The 12,719-nt window shown below is 41.7% G+C and overlaps 1 long non-coding RNA gene across 1 annotated transcript; it reads left to right on the top strand.

Annotated features, from left to right (window-relative positions):
• The first annotated feature begins 10,767 nt into the window (after positions 1-10,767).
• LOC116781550 lies at positions 10,768-12,279 on the top strand. Its single transcript, XR_004354901.1, has 3 exons — positions 10,768-10,856; positions 11,734-11,848; positions 12,243-12,279. It is a non-coding gene; the product is annotated as an uncharacterized LOC116781550 (long non-coding RNA).
• The last annotated feature ends 440 nt before the right edge of the window (positions 12,280-12,719 follow it).

Genomic DNA, 12,719 nt, shown 5'->3' with positions numbered 1-12,719 from the left:
TTCACATAGTTAAGGGCTTACATACACTGTAGTCATTGCACATCAAACTTGCAATGTGACAGAGAGCTGTGAAAATACACTATATGCCTTGAAGAACTGAAGGAAATCTCTGAGCACTGCACGAATTAGATTTCCCTCATGTCTGGGAAAGGGTTAAGCTTTCAGTGGGATCCCAGAAAAATGTGGTGAAAAGAACCCTCACCACTGTCGTGCTTTCTCCCAAGGCGAGAGCAGTCCCAGTGTCCACATTACCCTTGTAGTGCTCACAAAACCTAATCCTCAGGTATGAGGGCTACACTGGACCTGACTGCGAATCAAGAGCCAGGAAAGAGCTGCATTGCTCTGGTTTCTATCATTTTGTGTGAGGGATGTAATCCAATTCAGATAGCCCCCTCCAAACCTCTGGAAGTTTATCTGAGCTGTTTGAGCTTCATGAATAGAAATCTTGGATTCGTGGTCTCAGAGAAAAAAGATTGGTCTTCCTTGTTGCTTTACTTGTTGATAGCTTTCTGCCTACAAGACCCGATTCATCTCTCACTGCAGCTGATGGGAATATTCTTTCCACATTCTGTCTGGAAAATAGGCTGTCTCATTCATTTCTGTGGCCTGGGCTGCTGTAGAAAACATTAGAAGAGTATATGTAAGTGACCTGCTAAAGTGACCATCACTTCAACAGGACTAGCTGGCTACATCTCTGTTAGTAAATCTAATGTGCTGAGGACTGCAGTCTTGTCACAGAAGAATCTGTATCCACACTGTTAGTCCTTTTTGGCCTCCCAAGGGTAGTCACACACAAGCTGTGACACGAGCATATGGAGTACGGAGAGAATGAGTTACCTGAGGCCAAAATTGTCCCAGAGGCCTTTTAAAAGCCTACCTGCTTAAGTTGCAATGCCCAGGAATGTCTTATGGTGTTAAACAGTACAGATATAACCTCTGTCTGCTTGAGCCCCAAGCATAAGTATTGAATACAAGCTTAATTTATTACTTTTTTTACTTTATACTGATGGAAATTCTTACTAGATATTTCATCACAGTCTTTTGAAGTAAGGTCTTATCCTGAAAGAAAGGTCAGCCCACATGTTAATCTAAGCTCCCCGTTTACTGTGTTTCACTGTAAACCGGCTTCTTCAGGTTTAAAAAAAAAAAAAAAAAAATTAAGATACCTGTGCTTTTTGCATCTCTTTAATTCTGTTTAACTTGGAACATGCCACAGGACAGAAAACTGCAAATTTGCCCATGATGAATAGAAACAGAAATAGTGTGGCTGGCAAATTCAATCTGTTAATTCATGCAGGGTGTTGCTGGAAACGATTTGGTGACAATGAAAGTGTTTACAGTTCTGATGAGGATGTAGGAGCAACAAAGGCATCTGAAAAAAATACTGGAAAAAAACCACCCCAACAGAATGCGCATAAGCCCCACAAATTCTCTAAATATCCTAAAAGTTATTCTATCATTATTCATTTAAATAACACAGCTGAAGTAATTCAGACTTTTTGGACAGGATAAAATTTTGTTTGACACAGCCAATGACTGCCACCAGACATGATATATTGTTCTGCATCACCTTTGGTTCAGTGATTTATAGGGGCATTGTTGAAACAGCAGATTATTAGAGAAGTTAGAAGCACTATAAAAGGCAGTCAGATAATGCCAGATTTGTGTTCCCAAGCTACGTGACAGAATGAGTACAATTTTGAAAGCTTCAACATCAACCACAATAGAAACGCAGATTTTAGTGTTTTAGTAATAGTGTTATTAACAAACTATCTCTAACCCATGTCAAAGTACTTAATGTGCTATAATAATGTCAATTAAAATACAATAATGGGCTTAATAATGTGGCCCATAATGGAAAAAAATATTCATGTGGATTATCTCCTCATACCCAAGAGAGAAATTCTAATAAAAGACGCTATAATGAACATAACACTAAACAGCCTTAATATAATATGAGTTAGAAATATGTCAAGGTAGAAAATAGTGTGGATAAAGTCAAAATCATGTCCAGAATGTTCATCAGCTGCTTTGGCTGTTGTTTTGAATTCATAGATCTTCAAAGGCACCAGTAGCAAAAGCCAGTCATTGGCCCAGGTCAGTTTGAGCTGCACTTCTAAGAAAAAATCCCATCAAATTCAATCCTTCCAAGGGCAGGTCACCTTGGTGGCTTCTCCCAGGACTTGCCTCTCCCAACAGCTACACTCACATCGATCAGTACGGGTATAGCAGTGCCATTCTGGGTAGAATGGTAGTATTGGCACTCCAGGATGAGGTTTCTTACTGCTGGCTTCACTCCACTGCTCTGGTTTGTGTCACCCCAGGACTTTAGAGCCCAGGACTATTTGGTTTAGCCCTGGGCCCTGGGCTTTCTGCTGGAGACACCTCTTCATAAGGCAGATATAAGAAGCAGTGGTCAAACAGCATATTTGGAATCCAGCAGCCTGGTGGCCTGTTGCACATGCAGAAGCTTTCTGTGTATGTCAGACCCATGCTGTTGCCTGGGGGCAGGTGGTGTGCCTTGAATTCTGCATTTGGGAATGTCCCAGGCTGCATGTCTGCACCACACAACACTGGAGTGCTCCTGTGCAGATGTTTGTTATCCCTCTCACAGACTACATATATCCGATTCATTAGTCCCTTCCTTGTTAAATCATGTGCCAGCTGCCCGTTTATTTGTTAGGCGCCATTCAGTTAATGCATAGTTACTTTTGCTTACTGGCCTTTCCTGAGCATATTTGAACATCCAGCTGCAGGCAAATGTTGCTGTACAGGATGACTTAGTTCAGGTTTTACCAGGGTCCGTTTATGCCCACCAGGACCATGCTCCCAGCATGGGAAGCTGTGACAGTGCCCGTCAGGTACCACCCATGACCAGTCATGTGAGTGAGGATTGGGCCAGAAACAGCAACAGGAGATGCAGACTTTCCCACAAGGAAAGGTCTGTTCTTCACTATCTACCTCCAGGTCACTTAAATTGGGCCCCATGTAACACCTTAAGGCTTTCACCTGCAGTTCCTGATTTTTACTGAGAGATTGCAGGGCCAAGGTGTATAAATCACATGAAGAGACTTCTTGAAATTCCATCTGGAAAAGGAAAACACTCTTAAAACTACACTTATGACTTTATTCTACAGGTTTCGTGAATTAAATTTAGGTTTATATTGCAGAACTCACCTCTAAGTTTTATAAAAATTCAGCAAAAGGCTAAATTCTTTTTGTATCTTACTGGTTCCAAAGCAAAGTAACATCAGAATTCACGGACAATAGCAGACAGCTAAGTAGTTAATCCAGAAATCAAATCTACTGAAAAGAAGTGTTTTGAAAAAGCGTTCACCTCATTGAAAAACAGTGGTGCAGAATGAATCTGCACTGTGCTAAACAAGAAAATGTATAGCAGAGAAAGTAAAGAAAGTGGAATATAATTGGAGTTCATTAATTTCCTAGCTACATGCTACATCTCTTAAAATATGTTACAACACCCTTCTCACTACTCTCTTTTCTGTATTTGTATCTGTTTACCTTTCTAGCCATATGATTTAACCCTTCATACCCACTGTACACCCTTGGCTGATATTTTGTTATTATGTTTATTTATCCATAAGGTAGTTTGTATAAACAAATAAACAGTTAATTTTTAATGGGTTTGAAATAAAAAAGCTCTAGTAAGAGATCCATTTATCAAAGTCTCATATAAAAAGGCACAAATTAAGAAGAACTCAGACTAATAGAAGAATGAAAATTGCACAAAAAATACACTGATCAGTAAATTCTAGATGTACAGCACAATCCTGGATCACTCTGGTTCAGCCTAGAACCCTCTATATTTGTCTCATATCAGTATTTGCTTGATTTAAATAGGTTTAGCAGAAGCATGTTTTCTAAATGTACAGTAAAAACAACCTCACCCCCCAATCAAGCAGCTAAAACATACATTAATATACATTTGATATAATTAACACTCATTGCCAGGAGCCCCAGTTTTGGTGAAATAATGAAGCAGGCAAGATCTAAACCTTACCAAGCAGACACTGCAATTGGTGAGTTACTGAATCTAAAAATCAAATGACTAGTTGTAAAATATGCTGGGGAAATGACAGGAAGGAAAGTGGTGGAAACAAGAACGTGTCTGCGAGGTGTGGAGTCCTCTCCACTTAGGGAACCTTGTTTCCCACTTTGCTGAGCACTGTGCCAGAGTCACTCAGTGCCTCATCAGGTACAAATCCCATCAAGCGGCTTTCAGGTATCAAAAAGGCGGCAGGAGTTAAGGCTTTAGTGAAGTAATGAATGATCCAAGGAGATGAGATAGAGAAGCTTGTCTGATCAGGTCGTGATCTCAAAGACATGGTGCTGGGGAGGAGGGAATAGATAAAAAGAGAGCTAACTGGTTATTGAAGTACCCATGGCCACATGTGTACTGCAAGTGGAGGCATAACTAACTCAGACAAGATAATTGCCAAAGCTCCCTGCTCTCTCCTCTCCCCTGGCTGCTTTCCTGTTAGATGATTTGGGAAATCAAAAATCTCAGCAGCTAATCTATACCACCAGATTTCTGTCACCCCAGCAGTTTCTTTTCTAATGAATATTGAATGTATGCTGACCCTGAGATGATGATGGTGCAGAATATTTTCAGATTCTTGAAGGTCACAATAAATTTTGGGAAGCATTGTCAGCATAAAAAGGCTTTGGTGTTCTTTCAACTAAAGCTAGATACAAATGTGCTGTGACCTTTATTTGACTCATATCAACATTTGTGAGTGATGTACAGCTCAAATGAAGAGACCAGCACCAGCACCTCTTGCTCAGTTTGCTGCTGTGTTACGGTTGGTTGTCTGATACCTGTGCTGCTGCTACTGGGCAGAAAGCCTCAATAAATAGGCTTTCAAGTTCAATTGGCCTACCTGGTAAATATATTGATAATAAATAAGATGTGCTTTTGTGTGGCACTGAACCACTCTCCTTGGACTTACTGGGGGGCTGCAGTAGCTCAGTACTTCCCGGGATGAGACTCAAGGTGTCTGCTCTTGCTCCCATCAAATACAATTGCAATTTCATCATTGATGTTACTACAACAGGACTAAGCCTCGAAACTTGTGGAAGGCTTTTGAACTTCTTTTGTCTGTGCATGACATAACTGGCGAGTCTGTCCAACGCTAAGTGCGTCTTGTAGGAGACTGTAATAGCCGGTACAGACTGTGACAATGCAGCCAAACGAGCCGCGTTCCTGAGTGTTTGTTTTCTCGGAGCCCTGGAGATGGGTAGTTACAGGAAAATCTTGAGTTCATTAAAATCAAAGGAGCTCCTGGTGTGCGTGACTGCTGAGAAAGGTGACTGGGAGCGTTCCCTGGGCAGACAACAGTGTGCGTGTGTAAGTGCATGTGCCTATGTGATAATACGCCCATTGTGCTTTTTAAGGCAATTTAATGAATTCTAATAGCCCGCCTTAATGCTTTTTGAATGCTGCACAGCGGTGAGATGTGGTTGTTTGTTAGTAGGTAAAATATTTTGCTGATGGTTGAAGTGGGAATTTTTAGAAGTCTTATTTATTTAATGATAAAAAATGTTATTGAGTCAAATGTGCTGATTCTACTTCTGTAAGCTAGCCTGTCTGCTTGGTCTGATAGCCCGAGTGCACATACATGAATGATGCCAGGCTTAAGAAAAAAGGAGTGTCAGCATCCCTTCCTGATAATGACAAATGCTATTTACTCCAGAAAGGCAGTTCTTTGGAGAGGAGAAGGAATAATTTCAGGTTTACACAAGGCAGCAGGGGAGAGGGAGTCCCTCTCTCCTGGAATCAGTCACACAGTCCCATGCCAGCTCTGGAGCCTTCTTGGTCAAGCTTGCCTGAGGCTGTTCATTTCACAGTCCTCTGGTTCAGATAAGTTAAGCAATCAGAAAAGCATCTGATTTCTACCCTTCAAATTGCATTTCCTGTTGCTTTTTCTTCAAATGTTAGTTTGAAAAGCTGCATTAAAAAAATAACTGACTCTGCAGTTTGCTTTGTTTTACCATTACACCTCTCTGGAACTGAAGACAGCCTGAAACAAGTCGAAAGAAGCAAAGCCAGCGGAGTTTTTCTCCTTCAGGGCCCAGGTACCCGGGGCTTGCAGATGCCCATGGGACATTTAGGGGAAGTGCTCACAGATGCCAGGACTGGAAAATTTACAGATTTGCTGCAAAAGGCCAGAGAAGGAGGAGCATGGAAAATGTTCCCTGTAGCAGACAAGCAGCCGATTATCATCCCTGCTCCCGAGGGTCTGTGAGTGAGAGATGCGCCACTGCTTCAGGCAAACCCGGTCTCACACTGGGGCTCTGTGGGCTTCAAATGCTGCTGTGTTGTACAGCACAGCTTCCAGGGAGCATTGGCCTTATTTCCAGCATCTTGCCTGAAGGGAAACGCATATCCGTAGTAATAACACCAGCAAATAAAGCCAAACTAGTTTTACCATTCAAATATACCTAGAAATAATTGCATTAATCAACATAATGTGGATGCCCCGTCCCTGGGAGTGTCCAAGGTCAGGTTGGACAGGTCTCTGAGCAACCTGGTCTAGTGAAAGTTGTCCCTGCCCATGGCAGAGGGCTTGGAACTGTATAATCTTTAAGGTCCCTTTCAACCCAAGCCATTCTATGATTCTGTGATAATAGAATTGAGGAGAAAAATTACTTTTCTGTTTTACCTAATGCGAGACACTTCATAGCACATTTGACACCATCTCCCTGCTAATGAGAGTAAATTCAGCGGTGTCTTTTTGAGAAATGCATCTTTGCTAGTACAAGGCAGCTACTTCAGCTGGAAGAGGTCAGATTCAGGCATCATTAGTCAGAAGTGCTGCATGCAATCTTTGAAGCCCTCACTTCTGGACAGGTGGGTTCTAGCTGACCACAGCTACAGCATTGAGGAAGATACTTGACAACTTTATGCCTTCACTGTCACTCTGACTACTGGAGCTGCTTGTCTGTACGTTATAAAACATCAAACATCTTCCCTCCATTATCTGACAGTGAGATGAATCTTACCTGCTGGTGTGATTGCTGCTTTCTGGCCAGGAATATACTCATTTACTGAACACATCATGTTCAAAACTGACTGAGCTCCAAAATAAATCTCTCATCTCTTTACAGCTCCCATGCTGGAGTTAGGGAAGAATGGACAAAATCGCATGATGAAGTAAAATAACACAATCAAATTACCATATAGCAACCAGGAAGAAACCAAAATAGAAACGCAGTCCTGTCTCATTCTGGAGCTGGACCACAGCCAGTTTGCAGTCTCCTTTTCTCTGGTGCACCCTTACTGTGATAGAAAACCCGTTATCCAAGGGTACCCTGGAAAACCACCTGTAACAGATTCCCAAGTTGTAAATACAAGAGGAGTTAGTTATATGGAAAGGTTGACTTCACATACATGTTACAGCTCAAAGATTTTTTGGAGACAGCTTTGCCATTAGTGAAAATGTATTTAAGAAGCCAGACATATTTTCATGGTAAGCTTATTTTATGATTCTAATAAATACAAATAATAATTATTGTTACTCGTGGACAAAAAAAAATATCTGCTTTGTTGTGTAAAACATGAAAGGAGACATCATCTCCTCTAGTTCAAGAGGTCTCAAATCTGCTGAACACTTGAAAATTTTGGACACAGAAATTCCTAGTACATGCAGTGTTTTCCAAGGTATCTCAGTGGGATCATTCTTCACAGAAATCTCCTTTTCCTGGAGGGCAGAGCTGATTCCCCACTCTCTCCTTGGGTGCCTGCTTTGCTCAGGCACCTTTTAAGGAAAGTTGAACCAGAATTCAGGGACTTCCCAGCTCTAATGAACTATAACACCTGCGTGGCCAGAAAGGGAAAACAGAAAACTAAGTGAAAAACCACCCCGCCCAAGCTCCTAAGTAGTTCAAATGAGTGCTGATGGAACTAATTAGTTGTTTCTGATTTGCTGAATCCAGTCCAATAAGCACTGCCAATTGGTTAAAGTCTTTGCTCCAGGATCAGACAAGCATCCATCATCCAGACTGGGTGCTCTTAGACAGCTCATTACATTTGAGTGGCTATCGATTGACAAAACCCTTGGCCCACAGTTTGCAAAACTCTGAAATTTGTCACCTGGCTTTCAGAGGCACCAGACAGTCAGTGCTGTTCCCCTCAGGGGAATCTGGAAGTGGCTTGGCACTTCTGAGATTTGGGCCATTTACTTAGCTGGGTAAATGTGGATTTACTTCCTTTTCAAATTCGCAGGGGTTTAAATGCTTGCTAAATCCATGCCATTTCATGAAAATAAGAGATTGAAATTGTAAGATAGGCTAATGCACTTTAGAGAGCTGGGCTCAACACATTTTCTTCTGGCTGTGCTAGTCCTGGTCCCTCCCTCTATGTAGTCCATCTGCCTCAGCAGGGCATAGGAAGATTTATGCACTGACAAAGGTGGCTCGACCTGCTAGTGCCTGCTTCACTCCTTGGTGAATTAATTTTAGGAAGGGTTGTGGATCCTTCTGAGGCTCTCTCCTTCCCTCCCTCCCTCCCTCCCTGCAGTGCTGGCTGGCTACAGCATGACCCTGCAGACCACAGTGCCTCCAGCCCAGCCCCAGGGCACTCTGCATCACGGCTGGGTGCCATGGTCAGACCATGACCCAATTCCTCCCATAAATTGCATAGAACTCTTCCTCTCCCCCAAAGGGGAGGATGCAAACCATGAGTTTTCTTCACTGAAGAATAGAAAAGGAGGCTGTATCAGAATAACTAATTATTTTTGCTAATAAAATCTGAGAAAGAGTATGACTGTCTCTCTTGAGCAAATATTATCTTCCATAGACAGAGGAAGATGAATTGTGATGACTGTGGTGGTACCAGCACTCCGGCAGTGCTGCAGCCACGTTGCTGGCCGTGCTTTTGTCTTCTGCTTGCAAATTTCTCTGCTTTCAGAAAACACTGCCAGTACTGGTGCTGTCAAAACCAACTCCGTGTTACAGGGTTTTTCCCCTTTTCTGTGACCTTGGTGGTAATTAAGTGTCTCGTTCTCACAGGGAAAAAATGTGAAGCATGAATTGGACCTGCTGGCCTGGCTGCTGATTTATGGGTCAAGTCTCTAGCTGTTACAGACAAAATTTTCAAGTCTCTGATTAAGAAACCCTGCTGATTTAAGGATCTCACAAGAAATGTGTGCATAATGAATTATCTACAGATGATAATTCAAATTATTCCTTGATGATTCATATCACCTTCCTTTATTAAATTACCATTTTAGAAGTCTAACAAGGGCAATGCAAGCTGACAGGTGGTGACATTACAACGTATATAACAGGTCAGCCAAGCAACATGCTGTGAGTTTGGGTAGGTGGTATTTGGTTCTAATCAGAGATGCCAACAGAAAGCAAAGGCTGAAGGAGATACAAAAGCCAAACTGGTATCATTAAGGGTTAAATGTTTCTCAGCATCCAGCATGTCTGCCTTTTATTCATCTGAACCTGTGGTAACTTTTTTCCTCACTTGAGCAACAGTGTCCAGCTAACAGTCTGCAGTAATGTCCTGCTCCATTATGAGTTGCTATATTAGCATAAGGTATTAATATTAGTACTAACTGCAGTATTATTTGCCAGTAATAAAATGGGAATATCTGTTCTTGCTTAGGGAACACTGAGAGCTACCTGACATCACCAAAATCTATACGTACGTGGGTAACATGTTACAAAGACATGTAAAAATGTGCAGCAGATGACCAATACCTGCCCTGTGTCCTCTGGAAGGGGTGTATAGAAAATCAGTGCTGCAGACATCACGTGTCTCTTATGGTCTAATGGCGGAAGGAAACAGTGAGCCTGAGCAGTGGGAACTGGGAAATGCAAATGCACTGAATCTGACATTGCTTTAGTGTCATGTAATATTTTTCTCCAAGCAAATGCATGATAGCAATCACTGTCTCTACATCTGACACACATCAGGAAAGTACTAGAAAATGCAATTAGCTGGTGTTAGTCTTCCACCATGACATGTCCCTGTAAGAAGGCTCCACTTATTTCTGTGCTTCATAAGCTGATGTGAGAAGGGTCTCAGAAGGAGCCCTGTACCTTCAACCTTCTCCAGCAGTGCCATTTTCTCATGGTTGGGTGTCACCCAGAGAACACAGAGCAGGTGGCAGGGGATGGCCTGGACCACAGCAGTCATGTCATTGAAGCTCTGGCAGGGTTGAAGGATGTGCTCCCTGTCACCATGTGAGCATCATCCCAGGTGGGGACAACCAAGCACACAAGGGAAATCAGAAAATGTGTCTGCGTTTTGAAGGTGCAAAATAAGTGGCAAAGGCAAGACACAGTTCCATATCTGCAGCAGTTTCACAAAGAGATTGTGCTGTTCCTGTGAAACATTAGCTCTGCAATTGCTTAAACCCTGGGGTTTTGTATTATCTGGCCAATACATATGCTAAAAATGAACAAAACCATATTCTGGACTTCGATAATTTTTACATTCCGTTGGCTGTAACAAGTGTCTTCCTGGCAATAACTTAGTAAGCCCAGCAAAAGAATACTTCAGTAAATGCATTTAAAATGTAATTAATATACAGAAAACCAGACCATAACAGCTTGTGCAAGAAAAATTACTTTCAGCAGGATGATTTCCATATTTTCCACAGGGAAATCCTGGGAGAATTATGTGTGTATGCTTATGAAGTGCATGCACAGTAAAATCCTGTGTATTCTGGACACCCTGGGCTTTCCTGAGCTTCCTGAAATGCTATTCAGCACACAGAGTTCAGCCTGACCCTTGGCACACAGAAGTCAATGCACCTTCACTTCACAGAACATGTACTTTGGCTTGGAGTCTGCCAAATCTTGGGCTAGAACCAATGCCCCAGGTGAGTCCTCAGATGCCCTAAAATCCTGAACAACTGCCCCAAGCAGTTTCTGTCTTGAAAAAAATGCTCTGTTGAGGCAGTAGGGGTGGTGGCTGCTCTTGGAACTTGAGAACATACACTCCAAAAGAGTATAAGCAGACAAATCAAGCCCCAGTGATACCTGTCTTCAGAGGACGCTAAAAAGTATTTGTGAATTGCTTTTTCTTAATTTGTGACTTTTCTTAATTTATGAACCAATTACTTTATAGCCCATATGAAAATGCTACTGAACCATAAAATCGTATTAGCACATCTCTGTGCTTGGGAGAGGGGCATAATTTATCTATGAGACTGGCTTTTCCATAGCCAAAAACCTCCTGTAACACTAACTCCTTCAGTCACAGCAACGAACTGGTACTTGTCACCATCCAATCTCATTATGTTCCCCTTCACTTGATCCTAATTATTCTGCTATATTCTTACCTCAAAATTCTTTTTCAGTAAGCCCTAACCTCTTCTCAAGTACCATTTTTATTTGAAAAGCATCTCCAATTTAATTCCAAACCCCACTTCTTCTCTAAGCTGCTTTATCCCTCCAGACCTCTTAATGTCTTTCCAGTCTCTCCCCATCTGTCTCTCTTATTTTTATTGTATTATCAGGGGCATTCCTGTATATATGTGTGTGTAAGCATGGATATAGCTACCATGATCCTTCTCAAAAGCTTTCATTAATTTTCAAGAGCTCTGGACTTACTTCTGGGATATTACTAAGACAAAATACACAAGTGATTTCCAAAGCTCCCCAGAAGCACCCAAAGGAGTCAGCCATGTCAGACCACTGAGGTGGTGCTTGCCAAAGACAAAAAGACAGCGCTTGTTTTGGATGGTTTTGTTGCAGATAAACCAGTGGACTAATACTAGGGCAAGCACTATCAACAGTTTTTATGATAAAGCCAGTTAAAGAAAAAGACCTACAGCCACTGGAAAATCTCCAAAGGTGGCAGAGAAAGCAGGTAAATATGGGGATCAGAGAAACAGTGAGTGTGGCTCCAGCTGGGGACGGGTTCATGGAGGAGCTGTGGTGCCTGACCCAGGCACAGGCAGAGCTGTGGGGAGAGGCTTTAAATCATGCTGAGGGGGACTGTGGGTCCAAGCATCCAGACAGAAGAAATGAAGTGTGGCAATTGAAGCCATTAAGATAGCATTTCCTAAAGTGTTTTTAAGGATGAATTGCAATTCGGTTCTTTGCTTACTTAAAGAAAAAAAATATTCTTCCATTAGCTGGCAGCGTAATCTTAGTGGTTTCAGACAGTTCTGCTTAGTCATGGACACTTTTTGCATGAAAAAATTGTGCAGCCTATAAACACTTGTATCTAATTTTTATATTTTTTTTCCCTGCACTTCTAGAGGTGAAGTCAACCCAAATCAGTCTCATAATTGATTGCATCTCTCTATGAATGTAAGCTGTTTTACAATCATTTTCTAAATTTCTCATGTGGGTCCTTTAGCATCTAGCTCTCTTCTTAATGTCTATCCTAAAAATTTAGCATTCTTGTAAAACAACTGTTAGTATTTCTCTAATAGGTCTCTTAGATTCTCTCTCAGCAGGAGTATGATCTTCTAGTCTATCATGCTTTTCTTTTTACCTCTCGAGGTCTGTTTGTTACGAAAATTATTCAGTTGTAAGTTGAGCTCTCCTTTTTTTAGTGAGATCTGAAGGAGAAGATGAGAGAGAATTATTTTCAAGAGTGCAGCTGGAAGAATGAAAATAAAAGCTAAGAGCTAAAAAATTCGTACTACTTATTAAAAAGCTTAAATGCTAGAACCCAGGCTATGAAGTGCAGAGAACAGTTGTTTACCAGCTCTTCATTTTAATGGCTGCCA

This window comes from Chiroxiphia lanceolata, chromosome 2, assembly GCF_009829145.1.
Source record: "Chiroxiphia lanceolata isolate bChiLan1 chromosome 2, bChiLan1.pri, whole genome shotgun sequence".
NCBI lineage: Eukaryota > Metazoa > Chordata > Aves > Passeriformes > Pipridae > Chiroxiphia > Chiroxiphia lanceolata.
Note: the sequence above shows the minus strand (reverse complement) of the source record. Positions and strands in the feature narration are given on the sequence as shown.